Raw genomic sequence first — 26319 nt, 5'->3', positions numbered from 1 at the left:
ATATCTGTATTTCTGCCTCGATTTTTCTTTCTTCTTCGTACCTATATGCTGCCCGAATTTTTCAAAAACGAGCAACGCGTATAGAGCGAAGTGATGGTACTCGTCCAGGGAGACTTGCCTCGTCCACATGTCCTCACTGCACATTCATCGTGGACGTAGCGTGCCACGTCCTCACCGACGAGAGCGAGGCCTTGCGGGGACTGCCCCACGAAGACCTCCGGCTTCCGCGGAGCTCGGAATTGAGCGCATGCGGGCGCAGCGAGTTGATTCACGTTTGGCACGCGTTCAGTCGGGTCGGCAGCGCAGGCCCCTTACGTGGGCGTCGCACGGCGTCTGCCGCCGCCGCCGTTGATGCCATATATGCCGCTGTGAGCGAGCTACGCTGTGCGACTGTGCGCGTCCGGCTTTCTCGAGGCGTTCACGCATGACCGCTCCGGCCTGTGACGAAGCTGCGTGCTCGTCGTAAAGTCCTCGCACTTGGAAAGTGAAGCGGTCAGACGATGTCGTGGCGCGCTGCGCGGGACTCTACAAGAGAACGCAACGCCGTCAGTGCCTCTTTGGGACGATACCGGGGGGGGGGGGGGGGGGGGCTCGATCGACTTCGCTCAACTGTGCGTGGGTGCCGTACAAGATACGCGTGCGGCGCCGCCGGTCCGTTTGAGAACGTTCCGGAAGCGCAACCAAGTCGTGTAACGCAGCATTCAAGCTGTATACTACGAGTAGGCTGGCTCTAATAGTGGCAGTCAGGCTTCGTATTGGAGCCGGCTTGGGTTCGTAATCAAGCTTAGTTGCTGCTTCACGTGACCTTCGTAACACTTCCATAGAACGACCAAAGAAGCATGTGCGTCCAACTTTGTGCAAGCCGCAAGGTCGAAGCGCTGTAAGCGACTGGTTGTACCGAGAACGCGATTGAGCGACTCGCCAAAATCCAGGCGCTAAATTCACGAAGCTTATCGTTGCTGTTAAGTGTTGCATTGACTGGCGCGTTTCGTTAATAGTATGTCCGACATCACAAATGGCTGGCGTCTTTTCTTACGAACGGAACAATAACTCGTGTGAATTCTGGCCCAGTATAATTCAGCGATTCATCCAGCTCTGAAATCTGTGTGGACGTACTCGTTACTCAGGTTAACGCCACCGTTCTTTCCGTTTCCTATATATATGAAACTGCGATGAAGTGAAATTATTAGTGCTGGAAGAGCGAATTATTAGACTGAGCGAAATTATTAGAATGTTTCTCCCGAGGTGACAAAACGTTTCTCCCTCCCATACCTCTGTTTTATTTCTTTTTTTTTTAAGAGAAATATCAGAGGTAGACAATGTATGGCTGTCAGCACGTTGAAGACGAAGATTATTAGAACATGGGATTTCAGTATAGTAAATGCTTGTCTACTTATACGCACGTCGATCTATGACGTGACTCAAACTATACTCAGCAACGTGATTGTCTCTGCCGCACAACTTGCAAGGCATAGCTCGTGGACTCAATGAGTACGTTTAATTACTACAGCGAGTAAGTCGAGTATGAGCCTTGACATAATGCACGCAGAGTGCACAAAGACAGCGCAACCTTGCAAAATGGTGTGTTTGTGGCGCAGCCACTTCCTGCACGAGGGGTAGAAACGATTATGCTTTACTCAACACTAAGCTATAAAGAAAAATGCTCGATCACCTCGAAATTATATCTGCGAATTGGTCACTCGTAAAATATTTCGAGAGAAAGTTCGGTAATGTGCGTCATCTAAGGTTTCTAAACCCACTACACGACTTAAGGGAGCTTTTCGTCTCAGCAACAGAAGCTCCACATGTGTACCCGTGCGCACACATGACGTCCCAGTATAATGTGACGTGTTGTTAACGCCCGCAAGCTCGTAAATGCATCGTGACGAAGCCAAAGTTGCGCGGTCGACGTAAGCTGTTTGAGAACAGCTGCGAAAGTGCCGGCGGCGCTCTGGTCGCTGACAGAAAACGCAGAAGTGTGACCAAACAGGCGCCAAAGCGCGACACAGTCTAGGCAGAACGAATTAAATTAAAAAAAAAAAAAGATAAGACCGACGCACGCTGGCATTGCCAGCAGCCGTAACAAAGTGATAACTATCCACAGCTTGGTTCACTGTAAATTTTATTGTCTTTGAGTATCACCGCAACCCGTACTACGCGCGAGATGACGGTGCACCTACCTGCAATTGTGTGTGTGTGTGTGTGTTTTTTTTTTTTTGTCCACTGACATTGGAGCTTCGACGAGCTAAAGTGTCTGTGAAGCAAAAGGTGGTGAACGCGCTTAGTCTTCCTTTCTTTTCCTGGCTAATCCCAATGGCTCGTCGGCTTCCGGCTGGAGGAGTGCCCGCAGGGAGAGCGACAGCGCGGCGCAGCCAGCATCGCCGAACCCGTGTCGCCGCGGCGTGCAAGGCGCCGCCTCCTTGGCATCGTGCACGCGAATGATGGCATGCAGGCTCTCGGCATGGCATGCATGGCTGGCAGGGGCTTATTGAGGTGGCCTATGCGAGATGACTAAGCCACGTCCATGCGTTCCGCGCGCACATCGACGCTCGCGCAAGGCCCACGACTCGGCTGAATACCTAAGGAAAAAAGAAACGAAAAGGAAGACAGACACGTATTGTTATTGCCGAATAAGTACGAGACAAAAAATCACACACTGTGACCATATTCCTAAATATTGGCGGCTTCTAAACCTCGATCACTGCACGGGAGCCGAGCAGGGATATACAGTAAAAAAGGCCACAGTTCCGCGGCACTCGATAACCACAGGCGTTGCAAACAGATGCTATATATGCGCAGTAGTCTGCGCTCTCTCCGCCTCCGTTGAGCGCAACGAGCATGGCGCACCAATATGTCGCCATTGATACACATTTGTACGCCGGCCGTTTTGACGCAAATAGGCTGCGATGAGCCACGCAAAGAAGTGAGAGGCGAACAATTCGATGCTTTCTTGTAATACATTTCAGTCGCAACGAGAGCGCTGTGCCTGCGCAAAGCAAGCGACATGACTGTCAGTGATTTACCGACAAGAAACCCGCAGGCGAGTCGCGCGCAGAGATATACTCGCTGCGAGCAGCTGCGTTGTTCCTGATTAGGCCGCTAGCATTGAGCGTGATCTCTCTCCCTCCCTCCCAAACACGCATGCATGCAAACAAACGCACAGCTACACCGAGCGCCTGTTTTTCTTTCCTTGCGGCGACGGAATATCGGCGCGCTTGGAGCGTCCAGCGAGGCGCTACTCGCTTGCACGTGCGCTCTACTTAATTCTATGCATTACGACGTAAAGGTTACTGCGATGTGTCACCCACGTGGCAACATTCCACGGCACTTTGCACGCTGCTGCACGCACCGACTTTGTCGCTTCGAAGCAGTCGCGGTTAGCTGCCGCAGATAACGCCGCGTGGCGCTCGAGATTGTCTGTACGACGTGGCCGTAAGAATAACGCAAACAATTTATCGGCGTTTCCGGCCGAACTACGCGCCTCACGATACTTTCTAGCCCAAGAAGGGATCATATGTAACCCGTGCTTAACCCGTCAGGTGTATATGCGCGCGGATCGAGGCCTGTCAGGGCCAATACTGGAGAAGGTAACGATACCCGACCTTCATCGATTAGTGTGAGTGGCTCGTATAGTCGCACACCACGATAAATCACGCGGTTCCACGCGTTTTCAAAGTAGATGAAACCATTACTGCTGAAGCAGTTTTTGATGCATAAAGAATCATTTATAATTCACTAAATATAGCTGAGCAGGAGGAACGATGGTATGGCTGGACAATCCTGAACAAGGGATTTTCTTTAGCGATATTTCGAAAAAAATGTTTTAAGGAAAGAAAGTGACATGTACCAGCTATGCGAGATATGCGAATGAGTGACAGCACAAAAGGGAACCTAAATATGTAGCCGATGTAACTTCAACCAGCGCAACTCATCGCTGCACGTGCCAGCGTGTTTTTTTTCTTCTTTTTTTCTTAAATATGGGTGAAAAATGCTTGCTGCAATGCTCGTCGGTGGCTCGCACTTACTTGCGCTCCCCTTTCCATGCCACTTATCTTGACCCCGGATCTTAAACGCGCGTTTCAATTAACTGATCCAATACATTTGTATTTTGCTCGGCACACACGAGTGATGACCTAACATGCATGTTCGTTTATCGTGTCTTTAATTTACCCAGCTGCCATCAGCGCGCCAAATTTAGGCACGGTATAATTCAACGGACGCAAAACAGAGACTAAACAATAGCCGAGGCGTTGCTGCGGGAATCTATGTAGGCTCAGCGGGAGGCACGCGCAAACATTCCGAGGTAGCGGGTGCCAACAAACTGCCATCGGCGAGGGCGGCGCGAGAACGGTTTCTCCGTATTCATAACGTTCGCCTCGTGCCCAGGAAACACGCCGGCGCAGCTGACGAAAAGCTCGCCTCCGTCGATGCTTATTCAGCGCTGCCGATTCACTCAGCGGGCGCCCACGTGCAACTTCTGGGCGCCCAAACACCCCTGTCGTCGCTCAAGCTATACCCGCTCGGCGGCACTGCAGCCGCGCGCGCCGCGGAGTCGGCGGCGACTCACTCCTTTGTTCTGGGCTGCCGGAGTCATTCGTTAGACGCCCCGGGCCAAGGCAGCCCGTTCCGTAGGCGCGGCACGTGCTCTCGTCGGGCTGTCCACGCGCGCCTGTATGGACCAAGGCCGGCCTCGGCCCACGACGAGGCGGAAACCAGTCGGGTCTCGCCGTTTCCCCCGGCTCTACCCGGGGCGGCGGAAGAACTGGTTCGTGTGGTACGTGCTCGCCGATCAGATGAGGTCGTAGCCAAGGAGCCCACCCATGTGCCGGTGATGGAAGCCCTCGATCGTTCTCAAAGCCGCGCGATCGAACAGTCCTCTCTCTTGGCCTACATCTCAAACAAGAGACGGTTGTTCGGACGCGTGGAGCGCGCGAAAGCTGCGAGGCTGGCCGCCGTGCCGCTCGAATGGCGCCCTCGCGAACGGCCCCGTTCTATCGCGCTTTGCTTGCAAGAGACTTGTGCATAGTCGACGCGGTGGAATGGGAAATAAAACTCTGTTTACATAGCTTACATATACAGGCAACGTTATGCGGCGAGCTTCCTTCTCTTACATAAGAGTGGTTTGCATCACATTCAACGACGAGCAGCCCAAATGTCGCGCGCAGACTGCCGCTCTGGTGCCTGACGTCAGCAGGCTATCACAATGGGCCGGGACGCGGAAAGATCACAGGTGGAAGGGAGAGCGGACCGTGCATTCTTCGTCGCTCGCGAGAAGCGGACGCACACCTGTACACTGCGCACAGCTGCCGAGTGAAGGTACAGCAGCAGCGCGCGCGGCACGTCGTCTATGCAGCGAGACGAGCGTGGAAAAGCGGAGGCGGCAAAAAAAAAAAAAAAAAAGCACGAGGCATCGGCGGAGGGACAAAATACAGCGACGCAGGATCGTATATCTACGCGACGAGGAATCGATCGGTTGCCGTGTCACGCAGCTGTAACTCGAGGCAGCGAGCGTGCCCGGGCTGTGCGCTGCCTATGTATGCGCGCCCATGATTTCCCAACCTAACGTAGCTGCACGACCCTGCTACGTTAGGTTAGGGAATCACGTGTGCGTATACATAGGCAGCGCATAACGCATGACAGTATTGCTACTCAAAATAATGGCTATGACGTCCGTAAAGCGAGCGAACTGCGATGAATGGGGACGACACGTTCTGAAGTGCACACGCATTCCAATTGGTCCGTAAACAAACGCGTATAGGGTGAAGGAGAAGTTTACACTGTTTCTCTGCAGTTTAGTCAGTTATTGTTATCAAGTGACCACATTTTGACATTGACGGAAGCGGCGAATTCTCCATTCAACGCGAAGTCATTACTGAGAATTTTACTTCTCCGCGATGCAGAGAACGCGTGCGTGCCGAGTGACTGGGGAAAGCCGACGCTTTGTTGCCTGTGTAGACGCAGCCGCCGCAATGAAATGGAAATACGTAGCTCTTAGGACCACGAAAGAATATCACTGCTTTTATGCCTTCTATATATATATGCCTCGCTCGCCGAAGTTCGAGCAGTGCGATCCGGCCTGCGTATGGTAAGCGACGCTAGGAACTCTTACTGTAGCACTCGGTGATGTTAAGAAATGTCGTATTGGTGCCAGGAAATTTAGGAAAATATTGTTTGTTGAACACGTGTGAAGCAATTCGCCAAACGTATTTATTGGTTTTTTTTTCAGTGAATCTCTCGTAGCGCGCGCATAGGTCCCCGAACATAAAAGTACTGTAAGTCCCTCGGAGATCCACTCTGCTTATTTTTCAATATACGACGCTTTTAACTGCGCCATGTTGTACTACGAAGGGAGAGAGAGAGAGAGAGAGAGAGAGAGAGAGAGAGAAACAAAGAAAAGGCAGGGGAGGGTAACCAGAAAAAAAATCCAGGTTTGCTACCCTGGAGGGGGAAAGAGGACTCAATGAGATAAGAGAAAAAGGAAGAACGACTGGTATCGAAACGGAAATCGGCGCACGAAATTGAGGCGGTGCACATCAATATCCCAGCACATATTTCGCAGGCCCGTAGACCGCAGGAAGTTAACTAGCTGTCTGGCTGCCTTTAGCGCGCACGTTCGTGGTCACAACTGTGCAAATACACTTTGCTCTGACCGCGGCCGGCGCTATACGTCGGGAAATCGCAGGCACAAAAGTAAGCATGCGCAGGCGGACATATATAGGCCATACAAAGCTCGCCATCGACTAAGTCGCGCGTATGGCGCTAAGACACTTTTGACGGAAGCAAACGGCGTCTTCGTTACCAAAAGAAGAAAGAAAAGCGGTGATTGCACAGCTAACGCCGAATTTCGTTTGCCATGCGCTCCGATCAATATGTAGCGAAGCACGAGGGGAACCAGCGACAAAAGAGGGAGCCCTAAACGTGGGCGCTGTGGGTGCCTGCCCCTGCGCGCATCGCCTTAGATCCGTGCACCCGGTGCCGGAGGAGCTGACGCGTCTATATACGGTGCACGTACCGCACCGAGTCTCGTTGGCACTTGAGAGGGTGTTTTTGACAGCGCCGGAGATGGGCCGTTTCGAGTGCGTCAGCTGCTCGCCTCTGCAGGCGGCGGTTAAGTTCGGCGTTATCAGGAGGCGCAAAGTTTTATAATGACGATTCGTCGTTCGACTGCTTGCGGGGGGGACAGACTTAGCAGTGCACTTTATTCTTCGCTTCGTGCACCCCGCGCTGTTGCAAAAATGCGAGGGAAAGGGTGAGAACCTGGTCCCACCCACTCGCGCACACGACCGCTATCACTCATTCAACGGGCTGCCACGTTCGCGAGCGCGCTGGTATGTTCTTGACTCCGCCTTAATTCGTGCCGTTCGCTTTACGTTGCACCTGCTGAACCTTAGGCCAGTTGACATTTCCTGCGCTGGTATACGTGATGCCGGCGTAGCACATAATAAGATTTACTACTCCAGTGGAACTCCGCTGTTGCCTTTAATTTCCTCCTTTCTGTAGAGCCTCTGCGCGTATCGCTGTGGCACAGTGGATACGCGGCATTCAGCCGCCGGGCACGAGGTGGAAACGCAAGCGCGGAGGCCGAATACGTAACAACTGGAAAACAAAAATGCCAGGCGCACCTAAATAAGCCCAGACCGCAACAATTAACTTGACGGCCTCCACTATGCTTTTCCTCCAGATCCCACCGCGCAGCTCTCCCGCCATGCCCCAAGCAATCTGCATGCTGCGGCTCCGGTGAGCGCAAAAAAAAAGTGGAATTGAAGCCACTGCTTCAATTCTTACACGAAGAAGGTCTGCACACTTTCATTTATATGCGCACAAATGCAGCAGGGAAAAAAAAAAGAAAAAAAATACCCTTCGAGCACGACGAGGAATAGGTGCTATACTTAGGCGCCCGGTGGTTTTGCACAGCTGTGCGGGCTAGATGGCGAATAGTGCAACGTTAATGGTAATGTTGTTTTGCGCGCTTACGCTCGAGTGTGACGCTGGATGTGCGCGTCAGAGAGCTGTGTCCAGGGAAAGGGAAAAACGCCCGAGCATACGTGATCGATGGCGGCCCCGTGACGAAATCTCCCTTGAAGCCGCCGGGAGCATGCCATCATTTCCGATTGCTCTTTGTGCAGCAAGGTACGTATTTTGGCTTCTTACATTGCTGGAAGCCACGTTTACTCCAACCGTAGTTATCATTCGCCACCGCTGAGAGGAGTGCACTCAGTGTCAAGCCGTTGAGTGCCGCTCAACGCGCGAGCAACGCATGGAGTCGCATGCTTATTGCATGCGTGTGTTGCTTCAGAGGAGCGCTATGTTATAAGGAACGGTTGTGATACTAAAGTCGTGCGTCACAATAAATTCTCGCTCATAACTGACAACAGACGTACTATGCGGGAAGAATGAGAAAGAAAGATGAAAAAAGAAACTATGCGCAGTACGTGCTATGGCGTCTTGATGTTGTGCATCTGTCTGGCTGTCTGAAAACATGCTTCGTGAGATATTTCCTCTTGAATATTTTTTTTGCACGCATATGCAGCGCTGACGCTATGTCTGACATTAAAGGAAAACTGAAGGAAGGATAAAAAATTAGTTAAAAGACCGCGATCGTTTCTAGATCTAAAGATTCTTGTTCGCATTTCTAAAAAGTCTCGTTCGCAGACGGGCGAAACTGCTGGAGAGAAGTGAAATACCCACGTTGTCGAGACGACCGTTCGTCAAAAAATATGCCCAAGTTACTGGCTCATACGTTTATTACGAAAAGCCTGTTTCAAGACGTCGAACATGCCTACGGCATGTCCGTGGATCGGTGAAAATGCGATCATGGAAGGAACGGGTGGCAAGCATTTACGGCGCTGGAAGCGCCTAACTTGTTCCCTACTTTATCGAGGCATATCTGGGCGTACAAACTGAACTGTTACGTTCTGGCCTTCTTCTTCGAAGGCTTCTTCTCCTCCCATGAAGAGTAGCGCGGGGGTGAGCACATTTAAGCCGACAAGCTTCTCTGGCTTCCACATAAATATAGCTCTCACTTTTATATCAGCACGCTCTGCTCCTCATTCTTCTGAAGGCTGTACGACCATGAATTATACAATTTTAAAAGAGAAAGCGAGAATAAAATACAAGTGAACTTCTTTACTATTACTTAATGGTTTGCTAGGAGGCTGGCTGACAAATTAAACCTTCGCAATTAAAACGTGTCTGATGCCAACGGCAGACGGATGAAAAATCTGCAAGTGTCGTGTTCAAATAACGACAGTTTACTGGCCCCTGTCACATTCCGCACTCGGATCAGCAGGTGACGCAGCAGCGTTACCACTGAACCGACACGCCCGACGACGCGTCGTATCGAAACAGGACAAAGCCGGCACTATCGTATCCGCACAAAGAAGCCGCCAAAGCTTGCCGTTCCCGATGACCCGCTGAAGCAAGGCGCTGTCACGCCAGTCCACAAAGATGCGCTCGGTTTTTGTTCCCTTTTTTCCACCCGACGGGTCGAGGCGATGGCGCGAAACGTGGCGACGACGCCGCACAAGACGAATTAGCTCCGCCGTATAGTGCGCCACCGAGCGCTAAATCGCAATTGCGCGGCATGGTCACGTCGGACCGTGCGATGTGGTCGCTGATTTCACGGTTATGCCGCGGCAAGGTGAAACCTCTTAGTTGAGCTACAACGTCGGTGTACCATGCATATGCGACGCGAGCCTCGCGGCCCTCCCTCTACGCCTCGCGGCCGCCACTTTGCCATACGAATGCGAAGATGTAGTGTTTGCGCACGTATACACCTGCTTACTACGTATGCACATTCTTACTGTACGCTCCCGATGTTATGATAGCCTTCAGTCGACAGAACTGAAAGTCGGGTGGGCGAATGAACTTTCCAAAGGCGCGTCGAAACAAGGGCGAACACGAGAAAATAAAGCGTACCCGACAAGTGGAGTGAGTCTTGCTAGGGCGTCTGTTTTTTTAAGGTTTCCCTCCTTTCTGCCTGAATGTGTGGTGCCTGTCCGTGTGAGCGAACCACTCTTCTACCACAGAGCGATATCTCTCGTGCCGAGCGAGAAGCTTTGGCTGGTGCCTGGCAGTAACCACAACACCCGCCGCATATAAAGTAGCAAATGCCGGCTGCGCATGGAACGATTTCGGGTAAGGCGCTGGCCATTGAAGTAGGATCGATGACTGAGCACTGCACGGTGCAGCGCAAAGCGTGCGATTTCCATAGCTGCGCATCGGCCATTGAGCAAGTTGCGGCTCAAAACGCGACGCTCTCTCTGACCTCTTTGAAAGGTTTCGCTAGATTTTGAAAATGCACATCGATCTCCAGACGCGACGTTCAACATTTAGGCCCCAAGTCAGGAACTATAGAACATGTTTTCGTTTGCGCTAACCGCTGATCGTTCTGTTATTCGCGTTTGGAACTTAACCAAATCGTAATTTCAATATCAATAATAAAGTGGTCGCTAAAATTTACGTACCTTCTATTACACATCTGCACTATATCTGTGGACGGTACCACCAAGACAGGTGAAGACCAGTCTACATAAAAACCGGCGTCGCCAGTTATTCTCCCAAGAAATGCACCGAAACCTGTTCCTAAATATTGATTCTGGTGTCTTTGTTTAGACCATGAGCTTACCTAAAGGAAGCTATAAGTGACGCGTTTGCTCTTCTCGTAGCACCAAGTAAGGTGAGCTAAGTGAGAACCTGTGTGACGTAAGACGCGCTTCGTTATCATTTTCCTGTTCTTCGAAACGATGTTCGCATGCACGTTATTTGACAACCTTTCTTTATGGTAGCTAATTTGCACCAAACTTACTTACTTTCTTTCTTTCTTTCTTTCTTTCTTTAAAGCGTAGGCTTCTTATGACCGTGAAACTAACTGTATGTCGACAGAAGCCACCTGACGAAGCCTCGATCATTTTTGTGATCTCCTGGTTTAAATAGTTATTAATGAAGACCTTATAAAGGTAACTGTACGATCGCTATCTCAATGCCACATTCCTTAGACGGCATTTTAAAACATCAGTCCGATTTTTTTTTCTTGGCTCTTCTTTTTTCTACGTTTAAAAGCAAGGCAATGAGATCTAGCAGAGCCAACGCGGCTCCTGCTTGCGCGCCGCACCATTGCTGCTCTGACACAGTGCGAACGAACTAATCCTTTCCGGCCAGTCTCGCTCACGTATTATATATTGCCTTTCTTCCATATGACCACTATACAAATTCGCGCCGCTGTTCGGATTCGCCTGACGCGCGGCAAATCGATAGCCTGTGCCGTGACTCCTGATAACGTGGGTTTCCCACATTGCTTGTCACTGTCACAAACTGTCCTGTGCTCATGCTACACGTGAGGCTCGCCGCTAGCCGTAATTTAGCGGTCACACCAACGTAAGCACCCTGTCAAATTTACGCAACCACAGAACTGGCCATGGATGCGCACGTTTAATTCGTTTGCAGTGCGTTTGAGAGCAATACTGCTTTGGCGAGCAAGCTCGGCGCCACGTTGGCTTCTTTTGTTACTATTGTTTTTCTAATACTTGTTTTCGTGCGATTTCTTTCACAAATGGGAAAAAGAACTACGCTACGGATCGCGCACCACAAAGGAAAAACAAGAAAGAAAACACACTGAAGCTGATGTGTAGCACTAAAAGCCTCATATTGACATAACGAACATAAATTTATTCAATAAAAACGTAAGCTTATTAGCCACATAAGTTAATTAACAACTGTGAAAGCAATATTGAAGCCTTCTTCAGGTGATTACTCACAGCACATAGTTGGTTTCAGCCGCACAGGAGGCTTTGCTCTCTCTTCATCTTATTTAGCTTAGCGCATGTTAGCTCGGGCAACCTGTATTACCTAAAGATTCTTGCACAACTTTTCTTCGGTAACTTACCCAAGAAGCATTTAATATTCGCCGTAACTGGCAACTAAAGTTAATTGTAATCCGGTAAGAATCGTTAGAACGTTTTAGCACGTTACCGCTCTAGTGTTACCGTTACCGCCGCGGTCTGGTTCCCGCGCGCTAGCTCTACCGCGCAGGAAATGCGCAGCTGGCGCCCGGCAGGGGCAGCAGCTGTCGTGTTAGAGCGGTAACGCTGTGCTCAAATGCTCTGTTACTGCAATTAGCCTTTGTAATGTGAACACTGGTGAACGGACCTGTCGCTGCTGAGCCGGATAGTTTGCCCACGCCGCCTTTCATTCGGCGCGTCGGTATGCTGCCTTGCGCATCGCGAGCTCCAGCTTCATGAGTTTTTGATTACCTTGAAGTCTGAAACATCACTGTGAAAGATTAGCATGTCGTGGGAAATGCCGAGCCTCGTCCCTCTCTACTGACCACCGCAAAGCGAGCTTCACTGCAGAATGACGTTTGCAAAGGCGAAGCACCGAAGTTTCCTTCGGCGGAATCATTGATTTCACCATCGAGAAAGCTACGAGGCATGTTCTGAAAGTAAGTTTCATCATTTTTTTTTGAAAGAGAAGGTAGTACACCAGGTGAAACAAACAATTGCCATAAGGATCCACGCCCCTTGCTGTTCAACGACGGAAGGAACGTCAACGGAGGAGGAACGACGTATGCACAGACCGCCGAAGGAGAGAGACTATATCAGCCGATCGGCGTGCTCGAGGTTATTCGAGTACAAATCACGATGGCAGACAGACGTGCGCTGACAACGTGGTCTCCAATGCAAGTGCGTGCTATTAGCCGATATGAATGGGCACGTAGAACTAGTGTGTCACAGTTCGGTAGTCATGATTACGACCGGTAGTCATGAATGACTACCGATCGTGTATGGTGAAGAGATCATGTCTCAGGCCTTGCATCGTAGCACACCGAACTTTACCAGTGTGGTGTCTTCAAACTGATTACACGCTACGACATATGCCTCAATGTCGGTGGCGACTATGTGGGAAAATAGTGCAAGATGTATAGCTTATGATGTCATGGTGTATCTTTTTTTTCTTTCTTTTTTTTTTGCAATAAAGTTTCCGTGTGAAAATAAATGACGATACTAACGTCCCTCGCAGAAAAGAAAACGCATATGTGACTAACTGAGGTATCGTGTGAACCACCAGGAGAATACGGCCCCAAGTGGCCGATGGAAAAAAGTCGTTCTGCCCTGTCACCTATGTTGTAAAATGTGTCAGGCACGGATAATGTGAGCCTAAAGCTCGCACTTTCTGACAGGGACTCCCCCTTCGTTAAGTAGGAAATAAAGATAGCTAAGGGAAACCAAGCATTTTTTCTTAGGCGTGTCAGCGATGTCTACGTTGCTGTCTTCCCTCTCGCATTATTTTAGCCGGGGCGGGCTGCCATCATTGTCACAGCCAATCTGTGCCAGCGACATGTAGTGGATGTTTCTCTTAAAAGTGGCGTAGAGGAGCGGGAGGTCCGAATTCCCGCTTCAAGTAACTCAATGTTGTTTTGCCCCGAAAAAAAAAAAAGCTATCTGACGTTTTTTCCAGGTTAAGATGTCTACGAAATCAAGTTTTCGTGCGAGCTAAATTGAATTGAATTGAATCGCTCGGGCTGCCGCCGTCCCTTCGTAAGAAGCGCACGTTGACGGTTTCCACGTTGAGCCTGACACGACGTCAACATGCGAAAACGCACGCCTACTGAGACTCTGGGGTCCTGTAAAGGGATACGTAAGGGCAAAAGATAGCGTTATCACGGCGTCCTATATCCTTCATTCGCGTGCTATACACTCAAGAAGCCGCGCGTTACTGGAGATATTCGCAAGCCGCTACTAAAGCGGCCGGAGAGCACGCGTTCCACGAGCTCGTGCTCGACCACGTTCCAGACACTGACGAGAAGTCGACTGGCGCCTGTTGCTGGCCGCTGGGAGTCGTAACGTCTGCGTGTACCACGGCAACTACGAATCATTAACCTTTAACTCGGTGTTTCAAAAGGGACGTTTTGCTTACTGATGCAGTCGTTGACGATCCTGAAAAGCTGTGTCAACCTAAGCGTTTACGCAAAAAAGAAAGATACGTCAAGTGGTTCCACCTTTCAGTGACAAGTACAAAGAAACTTCCGAAAAACAATGCCGAACAAAGTATTCCTTGGTCACTCTTGTGTCTTTCTCGCTGTGAGTTACCATTTGGCCACTATCAGTGCTAAAGAATACGCTTTCAATGAAAAGGAACCAGCGAAGAAATAATCAACAGCCATTGCAAGTGTTAATGAACCTGCACTGGACCGTGATGGACGTTTTGCAGGAGCTAGAAAGAAAGCCCGATGGCATGCGTAAGTTTATGAGGCGCGCATTTAAATATTACAGAAGAGATAGCATTTAACTTGACGATTTTGAAAACCTTGAGATCGAGTTTCTTGAGAAAAATCAACGTTGAGAGTTCTTCAGTCCTTTAACTTCCAACATATAAACGTTTTTTTTTAAAAAGAAGAAAACGTAACAATTTTCTAGAATTTTTATTCGTGCCGCACTATCCTTCAGCTTCCACCAGCTAGCTGTACTATATATATGCCATGGTTTCTGGCCTCGACGAGTCTCAACTTCGCCTAAATCATTAGCCAATTTAATCCTCAACGCCTAATGTTTAAAACTTTTATCGCAAGCACATTATTCGTTACTTTGGCTGACCTCGCTTCACTTTGGTACCGGAGTCAACCGTTATTCCCTTGCCGATATAGATAGCGATTGTCTCAATCCGTGCCCCGAACCCTCTCAATCTCAATGTTTTGAAGCTTTGCCGCACTGACAACGAGTGTGACCCTCCCTCGGTTGTTGGCCCGAACTTTACCTTTCTACAACATGCAGGCACCTCACCATCATCATTATAGACACTCGGGCGTTTTTAGTGCGAGTATTGCTTCTTTGTCGAAACCGTTTGAGTCGCTTACCCCGTTTTAGGTTGTTCTGATTCCAATCAGAATATTAGACTGGCACTGCTGGCTGAATATTGCGACTCGGAAAGCGTACGGCAAGCATTTTTAATCACCTAAGTTGCCCAATAGTTTAACAATTGCAAAAGTAAATTGTCCTCGCTCAGCGCACAAACATCTTATTTGGACGGTCAGGATTGTTTTAACTGCGGTATAAAACAAATCCCTGCATCTCATTCGCTCTTAATAGCTGTTGCCACGTGGCCATGCTGTAAATCGTGTTTTATGTGGTTTAACTGAAATCACAGAGTTCACGGCGCAGCACTAATCGACAGCACTCTATCCAATTCCTGGTCGTCTTGCACATATTCTTCTCTGGGGCACCTGACATAGTACTTTTTTGCACCGTTCTTATTCACAATAAACGAATAACCCGATAAGGCGAGAGTATATTTATGCCTACAGGCGATACTGGGACTCGTCCGGTGTACTTGCATCGGTGTAAACTAGTACGAGGATGACTACATATCGGGCTGAGGAAAGGGTTAACGTGACGTTCAAATAACAACTATGCATGGGCGACGCTAAGCCAATGGTCAATGCATTGCATGTATCAGAATAGAGGAGCAAAACACACGACGCGCAGTGCATTGCGTATATTCTATTCAAATGCAAAGCATTGTCATGCGCTTGGCGGCGACGCGGTGAGTGAGGTATAGATCGGAGTAGTTCTCTGTAGTTAATCGCATTCGGGTTTCGCCTGAACCCATCGCGTGACTACCCAGGAAGAATGGTGCAAGGACTGGTCCTTCGAAGTCCCTATAAGCAGTGCGCGCTGCCTTGTTGCTTTTACGCTTTCTAGTTTGGCGAGCATCGGAACGATGCCTTTATTTTTAGCGGGGGAATAATGCTAGTAAGTATCACAAGCTGGCATGAGAATGAAGTTAGGACCGGGAGGTGCTCTTGAGGAAGGGCGCCATCTTGTCTAGGTCGCTGTTTTGCCGGCAGAGTGCTGTGTCTAGTTATATTTAGTGACAACGCGATACTCGAAGTAATAATGATTTAAAAAAAAAACACCCCACTGCTACTTGTGTTTATCCCCATGGGCTTCAAGCAATACACCTATAGGATTCCGAGAACTTGGCATTATAATGTTTCTAAAGCCCTTTCAAGTGCACGTAGCGCTCGAAGTGCTACTTAAAGCACTGTACACTATACATGAAGGGCCTCAGCGCTGTGCCCCAGTGTTTCTTTGTTCATGTGTTTTTTTTTTCTAACTATATATTGCGCTGAGTGCCTGGCACAGATTTAAAATACCAACTCGTGCTAATCAGCACCACATTAGCTTTCCCCTTCGTGGGGGTTTCCCCTAAAGTTGCGCTTTACAAGCGGCTTCTTGTCACTTATAGAGCGCATACGGAATTGATAAACGGCGCACAGTAACCGTGATAAGGTCCATAGTCATATGCTGTCACGACCTGCACTGACAATACGACTTGGAATTTGTCAAACGTTCTTGAAGCTGCGAAAAACCGCTCAGCATGTGGTGGCGCTGTATGTTGCATACCTGTTCCTGCCTTCGTACAAAGCGTTTATATACGCACCAAACATGTCGGCATCGTATACGCTCGCTGCTCGAGTGAACTTGCTCCTCTCGTGCGAACAAGCGGGGAAAATGGCGGCGGTTTGGGCACGCGCTATATAAGCTCCTTTCGCTTTCTCGAGCCTCCATGTGCTCGCAGAAACTGCGCAAACTTCTATTGTGTGGGCTTGTCCGCGGCCCATTCGGCGCGCAACCACCCGCTGCCGGCGAGGGTGGCCATCAGACGCCCAAGCGCGGCAGCGTGAACAAGGACCGTCAATGCGCGTGGTATTTCCTCGTGTGCTCTGCCGGCGCAAAATACAGCTCTCCTTATACTGTCTCCTTGCTGAACAAACGACACGGTTGCACGAAGGACACAGACAAGAAGGAACTCTGTTAAACAATCTGCGGAAGCCGTATTGCTTGCTTCGGTAGCGTCGTTGCATTGGCTGGGTACATGCTATTTCGATGCACGAAACATTTGCAAGACCTGGCGCAGAGAATTATTTTGGCGTATTCTCGTAGTTAAATGTGCAGACCAGCTAGCTGATCTGAACGTGCCATTGTCTTGTGGTTAAGATGTGCGTAACGTTAAGCCTGCGTCTAGCAATACTGTCTCTACCTTGACGTTGTTTTCCATTCATGTTAAGCACGAAAACCATTGCCCACACTTAAGTGCTTTGGATGAGCGGATTGAAGCAACGTTAAAACCAATGTGCAAACATATTTTATCTCAGTTATGCGTTGTTTTTGTTTGTGTAGTTATGGTAGTTTAGTCTTCAATATCAACTAATGAGGCGTTGCGCTCAAACGCAAAGGGCCACATATCCGGCAGAAAAAAAAAAAAAAATTACCGACGCGAATCGTAAAAGAAGACAACCTGATGCCAAGAGTTAGCAGTATGTTCCAGCTGGATCTGAGCAACAGGTCGTAATAATAAACTGATTGACTGGTTTCATCATGCATGAAATATATAATAACCATGAACGCATGCACATAAATTAACACACGTACAAATACTTCATCCGTCCAACGGCTGTATATAACTGTCTGGGTTCATATTCGGTGGCCATAAGATTCTCTGTTCATTAGGGAAAATGAACAGACAATTCCATGGCGCCGAAATACACTCGTGCTGCCGAACATAGTTGAGATGCGGCAACGTGGGCGCGCTGTGCGAGCGATAGAAAAAGAAAGGGGGGGGGGGGGGGGAGTAGCGACGATTTGGCGCGCCGTTCGGTGCGAGGCACACGCGTGGCCCTCGACGCGGCGTGTGACACCGGGGGGCATCTGGCCACCAAACGAGGACGCGCGCCTTACACGGCCTCTGCTTTTCGCGCAACGCTTTCCTGCTGTCGTGTTTGTTGCTCGGCCCCGACTGAGAAGGAAACACGTTTCGTGCGAGGCATTTTTTGCTTCCTCCGCCCTTGGTCGGCGAGCGTGCGCCCCCCTCCCTCGCCCGGCCAAGAAGCTGTTTCCTGTCCCTCCGGCGGCCTCCGATTAATCTAGCGAGATGCAAGACGGGGATTCCTTTCGCAACGCGCTTTTCCCCCTCGATCGCCTTGAAGCATGCTTCGCCGTGAGGCGGCGGCGTCGCTAGGCCTAGCAGCGCTGCAGCCGCAGCGCGGCGCCGCTCGACCTCGTGCGCTTTTCTGGCGCGGCCCGTACTTTGGCAGCGGGACAGGAAAGGCGAGCCGTGCTCGCGATTCCTGCGGCCCTCCGACCGGCCCGTCAGCCAAGGGTTAGGACAAAAAGTTGGTCCGGGCCCCTCCCCGGAGCGCCCGTTGCACAACCCAAAAGCCAAGCACGTTGGAGGTGCGGTGACTCACCTTGGCGTCAACACCGCTGACGTCGGGCGGTGACTTGAAGCGATGAGTGGGTTGCATTCCATCGCGAGCATGGTATGAAGTTCCTACCTGGGTTTGACTCACAGTAAGAACTCCATACCTCGCTCACGATAAACCAACGCCCTTGCAGGGAAGCCCGACTAGGCGAGGCGTCTTCCGATCGACGAGAGCTGGCGGGGCTCCGTGCGCATCACCAACCAAGACAGTATCCTCCTCGGCGCCAGCGGGGGATTAAGCATCCGAGCGCGGACACTTCGCGAGAGCCGACTGTTTTCCGCGAGGTGCCCGAGAGGCACGCGTGAGACAGACGACCACGATGACGACGCTAGCGCCTGTAGCGCCGCGTCGCGAGCGTCAGGAGCGGGAGGTTGAGCGCTTGCTGCGCGGACTGCGGCGTCAACACTGACGTAACGCGCCGCCGGGACTGTTGGGTCGTTAGGGCGGCCGCCGGCACGCCCTCTGGTTGCCACGCGCGCCCAATGGCTGTCTCCGCCGAGGCTACGTCACGCGCGCCCTCGCCCCTTCTTGGGACAACCGCGGGGAGAAGCAAAGGGTTGCCAACCTGTGCGCGGTTCGGCGGCGAGGGAAACTCATTGAAATTCCGGCGCCGTCCGCAGATCGCCCCTCAAGCGCGGGGCGCCGCTTTTCGGTGTCGCCTGTCGTCCCCGCCGCGCCAATAGGGCTCCGGGGCCTCTTTGTGCCGCCTCGGCCGCCGCTTCCTGTCCGGCGCGCTCACCTGCCACGCGGCTCTACCAACGGCGGCCCGCCGTGTACAAAATTTCCCAACAATGGCAGCAGGAACGATTTATTTTTCTCTCTGTGAGCACTTTAGGCGTATTTATTTCCTCTCTTCGTTGAATCTTCTTTCTTACCCGGTGCAAGCTTTGAATCCAGTGCGGGAATCTTAGAAACGCCGGTGTCGTGACATCCACCAAAGCCGGGAGGAAGTTGCGGTCAACAATGCACATTGTTTCCTGTAAGTGACGAATGTGCGGTAATGACCTTTTTCGTAATAATGGAAACAGTTATGCTGTCGGGACGTGACAAGTTCTTTCTTATGCCAAAGGATTCTATCGTAGAGCATATATAGTGTATGACTCATGAGGCACATAAATAGTGCAACAAGTTACCAGGAATATGTGTACATTTTACAAAGGAAGTGGTCAAAATGTTTTTCACTTAGAAAAATGTTTACCTACTTTGTTATCCACATATTCCTCAACGGAAACATGCCTGTGAATTTCTTTTTGTTTAGAACGACAAGCCCAAAGGCGAGATCATTTAAATAAGTGTAGGTTGGAGCAGCGTAGCATTCACTTCCTGAGTTGGGCGAATGCAACTCATCTCCTGTCAAAGAAAGCGCTGTTTTGCATGCTGATACATATTCTATGCATAAGCCTCCCTAACGCTTAGATCTGGGAATCTGCCAAAGCATTTCACCTGCATTTCTGTTGTGTCCGCTAGTGGAATCTATTCAAATTTCGATTTTGTACTTATTTTAAGTTGAGAGTGAGATGTCGCACATGCTAATTACAAGTGTGCAGGCTTCCTTTCATGCTGTGGTCCACCGCATGTTGTCCCTGGGCTGAATCCGGCCTCGTCTGTATGGCGATATAGAATAAGTCGATGTAAATGAAGTATAATTGGCTGTTATATAGTTTTGCACGCTGTATGCATGCGTCTTGCTGCACCAGCGATAGAGGAAGGCCCGCAAACCCGGCCGTTCACTGAGTGTGTTGGTTTCCACAGCGTCTCGCGATGGGACACTCACAGCCTGGAGCCGACATGGCTGGAAGGACATTTCGCTGGCAGGCGAGATTGACCGGAAAGTGAGCAGCCCACACTATAGTATAGAAGCTTACTTGTACTGAAACTTGTAAAAAGTACTGGACTTCGTAACTATAGGCAGTGCAGTTATATGTCGCTCTCCATATATGCGCCGACGTGACCAATGTTCACGCGTTGGCCCGGTATAGTACGTAAATACAAATTTCGAACGCATTTAGCAGAAAAGTGCCGCTCAGTAGTTTATCTGAACTTGCTTGTTCATCGTCTCAGGCTCAATTTTGTATATGCCTCTCTGCTAACGACTTTAGCCATGTGGCATAGTTCTAACTAGCATCGTGAGTTTTCTTGTCGTTTGGCCTCATTTACCATATCTTCCTGAGCTACTACAACGGCAGCTGTGGCGGGATCTCGGGGAAAGGCAACTGTCGGCTTTACCATCTTCCCCGATCACCCTCTCTTATAGGCTGACCTCGTTTACTGTTGCCACCAGTATCAATCTTCACTTCCTTCTTGTCCAAGCAGCTCTCACCTGTTCATGACGCGGTCACACTGTCTTGTTATTCCTTCTTGATCCATTTTGACTGCAAAGCCCGCGGCCGGCCGGCCGGCTTGTGTATCTTGTTTTGCTTTGTTACATAATGTCTCGCTAACCGAAAACCACAGGGTGATTGGACGTGAGTCTGGTTATATGCTGCCTGCCCCTTTCCTGCCTTGTTCGCGCTCTCTTGGCCTTATGAACTGTGTACCGTAGACACCTATTTATATGTGCCGATTAAAGTCAGCGTGGACTGCAGTTCTGTGACCATCATTTAGCAGAAAGGCTATCTTTGGGTTGGCTTTTCCCCCTGCATTACCTGGCGCCGCTGTGGTGTGGTAAATGCAGTTACACCGCCCCGACTGTTAGACATTGCTCACAGTTCTTACAAGGAGTGAAACGGTGTCGCTCTGAAAGAAAAGTGCAGAAAAAACGAATTGAAGAAATAAAAGCAACCGCCAAGGAGAGGGCACGGTTGAGAATCTCGCATTTGGTCGTATTATATAGGCGTGCCGGATACGTGGCGGTGGTATCTCTGTGTCCACGCCAGAGAAGATCTGGGAACAGGTGCCAGTCGAAATTTACAGGCTACCACGCACCTGTATACGAACGCTCGTACAAATACCAGTAGGGGAAAGTACGTGGGATACGAAGATCTCTCGTCAGACGCCATGGCGATATATGCATCCATCCGCTGGCGTGTACCTTACAGTTTCGCTGTATGTCTGGGCGTTAAACTCAAATGGAAAGTGAATTTCGGCTCTTCACGGCCCATCACGTGTTCAACGACAACAGACAAACGAAGATACACGTTCGTCTTTTCTTTTTTTTTTCTTTTTTTTACCAGTAATACTTCCAGAAGCCACAGATGATGATACACTCACAAAGTTACATATACGCCCCTTTATTACGTAATCTCGCTCTCTCTCGCTCTGCGGCCGAGTGGTGCTCGGCTGCCGCCTTCAGGTGCAGGCTGGCCCGGAAAAGGCCACAAAGGGTGCGCCACGCATGCTCTAGAAGCCAAGCCGACCGTGGCCGTGGGAACGCAGGTCTCCTCCACTCGCCGAGATGGCACGACTCGCTCGCTGCTCGGCTCTTCACGCAGCAGGCTCTGTCTGGGTCGGTTAACTATACGCTTGGTTGCCTGCTTCGCCGCGTAGACCTCTCATTTCTTTCTTTTTTACGCGCCAGCATTTGCTATTTCATCCTCCCTCGAATCTCAGAGATCCATGCCTCATATTCGCTTCGTTTTCCTCTTCCTAATGCTTGTTCCTTCTTTATCTATCACTTTCGAAAGCAGCCTCGTTTCTTATTTTCGCAGCGAAAGTGTTATTTCTTTATTTCTTTGCGAGTGTTCATGTTTCGTCAAGTCTGCCTTTTCTTTTGCTTCTACTGCGCGAAGTGTTGTTAGTCGAGTATCGCCAGTTTCTTCACTGCTTGGAGCTTTTCCATTGCAGGCGTTTTAATAAATCTGTACGTTTAAGGTTCTTTAGTTGCGTGATGCGATTACCGATGGCAATACCAAAAACCAGGTAATGTCGCTCAGGTGAGTTGAAATATTTTTTTTTAGTGCTTAACACTTAATTTTCGTTCTTATTTTTTTCACATTCGCTTCTTTCTCCCTACATCATCAGCTCTCGCGTTGTTGCGATGGCAGTTTCATCTTTCTGCTTTTCATCCTTTGAGGCACAACGATTTTACACTCTACCATTGAACCGAGTGAGGGGAGCACAGGAAAAGAAATAGGAAAAAAAAAAGGACCTCTTTTTAGACGCCAAAGAAGAAGCCGTTAGATGGGAGGGCTCGAACCAAGGTTAAGGTCTAGGCGTCTTGAAGGAGAAAGCAGATCGGCGTCCATTGTTCCGCCTTCTTTTCGCCCCGCGCAAAGCCGCTCTTCTTTCAAGACACCGCGCAGTGTTTACCCTTACCTGCTTTTCCGTCCGTGTTCCCGATTTCCTTCTTTATCGTTCTCCTTGCCGACAAGGGGATGTCGGGCGATCCCCGGCTGGGAAAGGGTTGCGATTTCGGGCGCGCCACGCCGAGTCGGCGGCGTGTTGCATCACCACCACCTGCCCCCGTCTCCTTGCTCGACGGGGGCACGAAGGGGACGGGGAGCACATCCTCCCGTGTCCCACCAGCGCCGATCCCCCTTCCCCCGAGCTTTGCCGCACAAGACGTCGTTGCCCGATACCCTTCGCCGCTTCCCGACGGCGCAAGAAAGCGGCCGCATTGAGGCAACCTATACTCCGCCTCCTTGATGCTCACAGACCCTCGGGGGACTTTCTATGATGAGAGAGGAGGACGGTGGTCCTTGGGAGGCCTTTATCTCTTCCGGGGGTGGGAGGGAGTAGCAAGGAGGGGGGGCTTGCTTCTTGCACGCCGCCAGAGCGAAGGGGCTTGTTGCTTGTGTCGCTTCTTGCCTGTGTCTCTTGTGTAAATCACATGCGGGGTAAGGGGAGAGTGGCGCGCAGCTTTGCTGTTTTTCTTTCCCCCTCGTACCTTGGGCCGTTCTCTGAAGCTCTTTGGATCTCGCGCACCGATTGTACGTCGGTGCACGCGAGTCCTGTTCCTGACGGCGCGCCCTGTGCACATCGCGGCGTAACGACGTGGCACCGCGACACTGCGACGGGGCACGAAGAAGTACAGGCAATGGGGGAAAAAAAAGCGAGGAAGAGTGGTGCGCATCAGATGCGGGCGCATTCGCTTACGCGCGCGTTGCATAACGTCCCGTGTGTTTGAATTCACTTTCTCTTCGTTTGTTTGTAAGCTTAGAGCTTACGCCGCGGGGAACGTCAGGTTCCGGGGACCGTCGAAGCACAAAGGATTGAAGGGCACCTCTATTTCTTTTTTTCCTTCTCGTACCTCTCTCGCTTCTCTCTCAACCGCGAGTTCGAGTCCACGTAGTGTTCGGAAAGTATGTACAGGCGTATGTATACCCTCTCCAACTCTGCGCGGAGTGGCCTTCCGTTTCTTGGCTGTCCTGAAAAGCTGTGAGGTAATGTGTTTGTCGTAAATGTATCGGTCTTGAACCGTACCAGCAGTGCTTTCATTTATTCCAGACATCTTCAAAATAGAGACACCACGTAGCCTCACACTTGTTTCACCAGGAAAAAATGACAGCCACTTGAAGAGTGCGGAATGTATACTAATCAGATTGTCAATGTACCATTCACATTACTTCACCTGAATTTCACAAATGGCAAGGTTACTAACTAGTCGTGTGTAGTATGCCTGTACTGAAGGCCAAAATTTTAAATCACCCTCTGCTTTAACTGAACAACGTATTTTACTTTCGGGAGCCGGGGCGAAGAAAGTAAAGAATAGAGGAAAAAAGAAGAGCTGCTGTTGTGGAGTACACGTCACTTTTGGGGTCATAAAATAAGTACGACAAAATTCGCGGAACCTGGAATAGCGCGGTGATGTACGGGAGCTCACCTTCTTAAACGCACCTGTATGCCTTGGAGCAGGCGCGAGTTCTCGATTTGAAATTACGTAATCCAAATAGGTGGATGGGGGAGGGGGTGAGTCAGCATTTGAAGCACGAGATCCCAAAGCAAGATTCAGTGTGAAGAACGGTTGAGGCACGTAGAGGAGACCAGCGAAAGTTCCAGGTACTTGTATCGCTGGGTGGAGAAGAAAAAAAAAAAAGACACGGTGGCTTGGAAGAAAATGCGGATGTCAAAATGGAGCATGGGATAGCCAAGTTACCTCGAAACAGAAGGCAAGTGATTCTGAGAAGATTTTCTGGTGATCTAGAATGCAGAATAATTGGAGATTAGGCATTTACAGCACGACAAAAGGAGACGTTTAAAAATGCGTCTAGAAGGTAATTAAACAACATCGATTTAACTGGTGTCAAAGGAGATTAATACTATCGCTCCTTGTTCGGAACAAGTATTTCGTCACGAAATCGCGTCTATAGTGCGCGCGTATTATTTTACTTCAAGTGTAGCGTGACTATGTACTGCTTGTGGTGTTCACAAATAAATTAAGGTCCTTTTAGTTTAGCTGCGTCAGCAGTTAATGCGTCTTTTGCACTATTCCTGCCGCGCCCACATCCTTGCTAGTTCCATCTGCAGTCTCCACAAACTGCTAAACTATTTTTTTCCTATTGCTGCAGACAAACTAATTGGGATGGCAAAGTTAAACCTTTAACAGATATGCACAGGGTCCATGGACAGACTGGAGGTATAACTTTCAGTAATACCTTGTCAAAGTTAGTTGTAGCAGAGCTATTGTCGACATTCCCCAAGTCTTGCCAGTGAAAAAAATTGAACAGATGGCAGATGCCTGCCAACCGTTTTTTCACGTGTGATACGTTAGGGCTCCATAACAAGTCCCTGTCGACTATGACACCTAGAAACTTGCAAGATCGGACATATGGTATTTTTTGGCCATTTATCATTATGCTGTAGTTTCTCATGGGTTTGCGCGTAAATGGCACTATAGTGCGCATTTCTCAGCGGAAAACTTCCAGGTCTCGATTACGGAGGTAGATAGCAGTTTGGGTGGCAGCTCTCTGAACTTTCGCTCGCAACTGTAGGCGTGTTACTGCAGACACCCATATGCAGATGTCATCCACGTACATTGATAGCTTGAGTGTGCTTGACACGTGCTTAAGGAGAGCAATTAGGGTTAGATTAAATAACACAGGGGCTAAGTACGCCGCCCTGGGGGGACGCCGCGGTATAATGTAGAGAAGTATGGCCTTCCTGGGTGCTCACAAAGAAAGGATCGTATGGAGAGATAGCTGTGTATCCATTGAAACATCCGACCACCCACTCCTACCTCTTCGAGAGTAGAGAGGATGGCTTCATGCGTAACGTTGTCATACGCCGTCATATCGGCAATGAACGGGTCGATCAAGCTGCCCGTTCAGCTCATGCGGAGGGCCACCACCTATATCAATGCCACTTTCTAGAACTGATGCAGCACGGAAGCTCTGCCTGCTTGCTCGCCAGTGCACCACGCCGCAATGGAATGAGTCACGTTTCGGGAATTCCCCGACTATACTCCCTTGATCCCACATTAAGCCTTCGAGTCCCATCAAAGCTTCGCCGTGGAGACGCCACGCTTTTGTATCGACGGTGGTTGGGCGTTGCTTTTACCAAAGCCTATGCGTTCCGCATAGGGATGGCCGACACCGCAACCTCTGACCATTGCGGCAATGAAGAGTCCAACAAACAAACAAACAACAAACAAACAAACAAACAAACAAGCAAACAAACAGACAAACAAACAAACAAACACACACATACAAATAAATAAATAAGTAAATGAATAAATAAATAAACAAACAAATAGCAACAGCAACAACAACAACGACGACAACAACAAGCCTAAATGTCAACAAGACAATAACTTAGGCACTTTCGCACGAAGAGCGAAGCATTGAAAGCGGTGGTAAGTTCTAGCGTTGCGCTGAACCTCCTCAGACGGTGTTCTAGCAATATGCGGAGGCGAAATGTCGGCGCAGCGCAGTACGCGAGGCGTCTTCTGCGGCGCATAGCCTTTCAGCCTCACATCGAGAGTTATAGATAATTCCGCATGATTTTTCCTTTGCGCATGGCTTTCCCGCAATAATTATAGCCCTGCATGACACAACCGCAGAAGTCACCGCGCAGAGGCATGGTTAATCGACTGACGCACAATGCAAGGCCGTTCGGGCAAGCCGTCACCACGTGTAACCATGATACAGACGAATGAAATCATCCACAAAAATTTCTGACAGCAG

General features: G+C 49.9%; 1 long non-coding RNA gene across 1 annotated transcript; it reads right to left on the bottom strand.

Annotated features, from left to right (window-relative positions):
• Window positions 1-2105: 2105 nt before the first annotated feature.
• LOC126545722 (uncharacterized) lies at window positions 2106-18661 on the bottom strand. Its single transcript, XR_007602430.3, has 2 exons — window positions 18245-18661; window positions 2106-2579 (listed from the first exon to the last, which is right to left on the bottom strand). It is a non-coding gene; the product is annotated as an uncharacterized lncRNA (long non-coding RNA).
• Window positions 18662-26319: the final 7658 nt, after the last annotated feature.

Source organism: Dermacentor andersoni, chromosome 1 (genome assembly GCF_023375885.2).
Source record: "Dermacentor andersoni chromosome 1, qqDerAnde1_hic_scaffold, whole genome shotgun sequence".
In the NCBI taxonomy this organism is placed as follows: Eukaryota; Metazoa; Arthropoda; class Arachnida; order Ixodida; family Ixodidae; genus Dermacentor; species Dermacentor andersoni.
The sequence above is the reverse complement of the archived record's forward strand: the minus strand, read 5'-3'. Positions and strand labels throughout refer to the sequence as shown.